Below are 5,446 nucleotides of genomic sequence, written 5' to 3' on the forward strand. Positions count from 1 at the left end.
GTGGCCGGGGTTTCACTGGGAACGAGGGTGAGCAGCCTTACTGAGTGGCCACGGGAACGAGGGTGAGCAGCCTTACTGAGTGGCCACACCCACGTCTAAGCAGTGACTCTAGCAGCTCAACTCACAGGAAGCCTAAGAAGTGGTGGTCTTCAGGGCAGAGGTCAGTAAGGAACTTGCTTTGGGCGCATAGCTAGGAACAGAACAGGACCCAGACTCGGGCAGTCTGGACTCGAGCCTATGCTCCAAAGTGCCACAGGTCAGGTTCAAGGCGATAGGACTGCAGAGGTAGAAGGCGCCCCATCCACCGTGGGGTCATTTGCTGGATGAACAAACAGTTCTGGGGCACAGCTGGGCACACGTGGGGGTGCTTGGGTGGGGAGCTCAGAACCCCCGCTAGGGGCTCCAGGAAGACTTCCTGGAGGAAGAGATGGCTACAGAGGGGTGGGAAGATCCCAGGGGCTAAGTGTGGGTGGGGATGGTGGTCCCCGGATGCCCGAGTCCTCTGGGCAACTGGCTCAAGTCTGGCCCTGACCGCCCCTCCCTGCCTGCTGTGGAATTCCAGAAGCCACTCTCCCTGGCACGCCCATCCAGGCTGGATTGTTCTGTCTGTGGAAACAGACTCCACTTCGGGTCAGGGCTGGCTGGGATCCCGGGGGCGTCAGATCCTCTCTGTGTCTTATGTTGGGAAAGAAGTTCGCTGTGTGAGATTCAAACCCAGGACAGCAGTGTCCCCACCAGCTGGGGATTCATCATCTGGAGAGGGCCCTTTGTTTGCACTTCCTTCTACCTGCTCTGGGGTGTGTCTGGGGTGTGGGGTGGCTTGCTGGAGGAGGGAGAGGGGTGAGGCCACAGTGGATGGGAGAGGTGCTGGGGGGGTGACAGCCATCTGCTTCCAGGAGCCAAGTGTCCAGCACTGTCCCTGCAGATGTTTCCTCTAAATCCTGCAGGGGTAGGGGGGTGTCAGCACGGGCACTGTCCAGTCTGGGGCACGGGGCGCTTTAGGCATTCCACACAGTCTCTGGGAACCAGCAGTCCCTCCCTGCCCTGAACTAGTGTGGGGAACCCATGGAGGCACGCCGCTCCCTACTGGCTGCAGCTTCCCTTCCTGTAAAAGTTCTAAGTGGGGTTTGGACCAGAAAACGGTTTCATCAGTGCCTGGGGGTTCTGCTTGCGAGTGATGCACTGCATGATGTGGGACACCCTGTCACTTCTAGCTAACTTGTGGCCAGCTCAGCGGCTAAAATGTATCTGAAGACCCCTGAGCTGGAAAGTTTGGGGGGTTCTGGGGCCTTTGTTCACTTGGACAGATGAGGCCTGTGGCTGCCCAAGGCCCGCCCTGGGGCCTGAACTGGCTTTAGCCTCTCCTCCCAGGCCCTAGGCCTGCCCAGGACAGACTCCCACCTGCTTGTGAACTGACCCAGGGACCCAGGACCTCAGCTGTAAGAGTGTGTGCTGGGGGTGGCCGATGGGGTCCCAGGCATGGTCTCCAGCATAAAGGAGGGGCCAGAGGGATCCGCTCCCTCCTGAGACCTGCCATGAACATTCTATTGCTCATACAGTGTTGGAGGGTGGTTACCACTTACCAGGCACTTCCTGGGTTCCAGGCACTGAGCCCCACGGGTACTGACATAGTTTGCTTGGAGAAGAAGCTGCTATGTGCCCATTTCACAGGGGAGAAAACGGAGGGTCAGAGAGGCCTGGATTCAAGTTCTAGCTCAGCTACTTACTGCCATGTGACCTGTCCTTTGCTCTTCTGAGCCCGGCCCCCACCCCTGCCTACCTTCCCATCTCCCCTCAGGGCTTCTGATAGTCATGTGGAGTGTCTACACAGTCCTGGGTGTGCCCTGACTAAGCCTGGGGGGCCACAGCCCTGGGAGGAACAAAACTGGCCTACCTTCCCCTGCTTTGCCCTCTGGACCCAGTCTGGGGGTAATAGACCCAGGGCCTAGTCTGATTCCTCATCTTGCAGGTGGAGAAACTGAGGCTCAGAGAGGCTTCATTGCCTTGTCCAGCATCATGGTGAGTTCAGAGACTGGTCCAGCTCCTGGGCTAAGAAAGGCTCAGACCCTTTGGGAAGCTTTTCCAAGCCGATGACTGAACATGGTTTTACTCTTCTAACAGTTGAAAAGAGTGAGCTTCTCGACCTTCTGTTAATAGAGATTTTTATTGTAAACAGAGATGCTTTTAGAACCAGAAGAGCCCTCATGAAACAAGTCCGGAGGGGCTCCTGGGGAGCTCAGTCGGGGAAGCGCCTGACTCTTGCTTTCAGCTGAGGTCATGATCTCAGGGTCCTGGGACTGAGTCCGCATAGGGCTCCGTGCTCAGCGGGGAGTCGTTTCTCCCTCTCCCTCTGCCCCTTCCCCCTGCTCATGCTCTCATTCTCTCTCAAATAAATAAAATCTTCATTAAAAAAAATCTTTTTTAAATAAAGATTTTACTTATTTTTGACACAGAGAGAGAGTGTACAAGCAGGGGAAGCAGCAGGCAGAAGCAGAGGGAGAAGCAGGCTTCCCGCTGAGCGGGGAGCCCAATGCGGGGCTCGATCCCAGGACTCCGGGACCATGACCTGAGCCAAAGGCAGATGCTTAACCATCTGAGCCATCCAGGCACCCCTCAAAAAAAAAAAAAAATCTTAAACAAAAACAAAAACAAGTCCTGAGTGGTTCCATGTCCCTGCCCCAACTGTGGGTCACATTGGGGGGATGCCCCCTGTTGGTCCAAGGAGGTTCTCCCTGCACCCCAGGTGGGACAGGTGGTGCTGGCAGGGCCTCAGGGAAGAAAAGGCAGCAGCCTGGGGCCGAGGGGCTTCTTGCCCAGTGCCCACCGGGACTGGCCTCGGGAAGGGAGGCCTGGAGGACACAAAGGACATGCAGGGAATACGGGGCAGAGCTGGTGCTTACAGTGAATCCGTGTGTCTCTAGAGGAGGGCAGTGCGGGGAGGAGGGTCTCTGTCTCTGGCTGTGACCCAGTGGCACCAAGCCCCCCACTGGGCAGCTTGGCACATCCAGTTCCCTGTCTCTGCCTGCATGCCCTATTCCTCCCCCTGGAAAAGACTGCCTGATGGGGGACCTCAGGGAAGGCTCCAGTCCAGGGGGACAGTGACCCTTGAGGATGGTTGGAAGTGGTCGTTTCCCATTAGGCTACCTTCTAGCACACTCCCACCAGAGGGAGAGTCTTGGGACACAGGGCAGACCCCAAACATATCCACTTCCTTCAGACCTTCCTTTGCTCCTCATGAATCCTTAGGGGCTGCCTAACAGCTGCCCCTGCATCACCCTCCAGCTTCAGCTCTGGCCACACTCTGAGCTGCTCAGAGCTGAAGCACACTCCTTTTTCCTTTGATTTCCCGTAGAGCAAAACACACATTTGGAAAAATGAGCCAAACACAAATGTGCAGCCTAACAAATTGCTATGAGGTGAACATATTTATGATCCCGTCAAGAGGTAGTCTCTCCAACACCAATGTGCCCTCCCCATCACAGCTCCGCCCCTCCCAGTCTCCGCAGCAACCCCTGCCCTGGCTTTGGGGAGGCTCGCGTTCTTATTCCGCTATAAAGCTTTCACCACTCAATTATACATCCATCACGGTGGTTTCCTGTTTTCGTATTTTATGTGAATGGAATTGTGCAGATGAAAGCTTTGACAGCTGGCTTCTTTTGCCCATGATGTCTTTGGGATGCGTCCTCATTGCTGGGCTTAGCTCTAGTTTGTTCAAGTTCATTGCTGAAAACCGTTCCATTATATAACTGTATCATAGTTCACGGGTTTTATTTTATTGTAGATGGACATTTGGTTTGTTTCCAGTTTGGGGCAAGTCCAGACAATGCTGCTAGCAACAGTCTTATTTGTGTTTCTGATGCATGCGTGCACGAGTTTCTCTAGGGTATGTACCTGGGAGTCTGACCCCTGGGTTCTAGGGCATTGGGAACTTCCCTTCACTGTCTTCCAGGAATTTTATTGTTCCAGTTTACACTCCCAACAGCAATAAAAGAGAGTTCCCTTGGTTCCACATTGTTGCTGACACTTGGTATCATCAGATTTTTTTTTCATTTTTCATTCTGGTGGGTGTATAATTATGGCTTTAATTTGCATTTAGCTAATATTAATGAGCTTGAGCATATTTTCATATGTTTATGAACCATTTTTGTCTCCTGTGAAGTGTCTATTCAAATATCTTGCACATTTTTCTATACGTTGTTCCTTTTTCTTGTTAATCTATACATTCTTTATGTAGCCTTGATGTTGTCAGAAATGTGTGTTGCAAATATCTTCTCCAACTCTATAATTATTATTTTGCATACAGCGAGAGGTAAGGGTTCACTTTCATTTTTTCCCCCATAGGTTTACCCACCTATTCCTGCACTGTTTATTTATAATCTGCTCCCCTCCCCCATCTGCAATGCCACCTGTGATATATCCATATATATGTAGGTCTGTTGTTGGACTCTGTTCGATTCCGTTTGTCTGTCTGTTCCTATGCCAATAGCAGCTGTCTGAGTTACTGTCACTTAATTATGTCTTGATATCTGCTAAATAGGTTCTCACCTTATTTTTCTTCTTTGAGAGTGTCTTGTCTATTGTGGCTCTTTCTTTTTTTTTTTTTTTTTTTAAAGATTTTATTTATTTATTTGACAGAGAGAGACACAGCGAGAGCAGGAACACAAGCAGGGGGAGTGGGAGAGGGAGAAGCAGGTCTCCTGCCGAGCAGGGAGCCTGATGCGGGACTTGATCCCAGGACCCTAGGATCATGACCTGAGCCAAAGGCAGACGCTTAACGACTGAGCCACCCAGGCGCCCTATTGTGGCTCTTTCTATTTCCAGATGAGTATTTTTCTCCCACTTTAAAAAAAAATATTTTATTTATTTATTTTAGAGAGAGAGAGAAAACGGGGGGAGAGGGAGAGAGAGAATCTTCAGCAGGCTCCATGCTCTGCACATGGAGCCTGACGCGGGGTTCGATCTCACAACCCTGAGGTCATGACGTGAGCCAAAATCAAGAGTTGGATGCTTAATCGACTGAGCCACCTAGGCATCCCGTCCCACTTTTTTTTCACATAAGTTTTAGCAATAATCGCGCTTCAGATAAACCTCATTGGCTACGATACTGCCACAGTGCAAAGCTATTTTCGCACAAATTTTTAAATCAGCTCATCAGTGTCACTAATAACTCAGTTGATCTTTTGATTGGGAATTCATTATAGCTGTAAATCAGCTTGGGAAAAATTGACATCTTTACAACATTGCGTCCTCTGACTCATCAGCACAGTCTATCTCCCTATTAATTTGAGTCTTCCTTAATGTTTGCCCATAGGATTTCATAACTTTGTCCATTATGGTCTTGCGATCAGGCGACAGCCATAGTTTCAACATGACTATGCCTCCTGGTAGAAGCGTCCTCTTTGGTGACCTCTAGGATCTCTAGGCTCAGAGCACTTACTGTTGCAGA

At 51.2% G+C, this 5,446-nt stretch overlaps 1 non-coding gene across 1 annotated transcript; it reads right to left on the reverse strand.

The window, feature by feature from the left end:
* Positions 1-4,978: 4,978 nt before the first annotated feature.
* Positions 4,979-5,122, reverse strand: LOC113926020. The gene has a single exon (XR_003521109.1). It is a non-coding gene; the product is annotated as a U4 spliceosomal RNA (small nuclear RNA).
* Positions 5,123-5,446: the final 324 nt, after the last annotated feature.

Source organism: Zalophus californianus, chromosome 2 (genome assembly GCF_009762305.2).
Source record: "Zalophus californianus isolate mZalCal1 chromosome 2, mZalCal1.pri.v2, whole genome shotgun sequence".
Classification (NCBI taxonomy): domain Eukaryota; kingdom Metazoa; phylum Chordata; class Mammalia; order Carnivora; family Otariidae; genus Zalophus; species Zalophus californianus.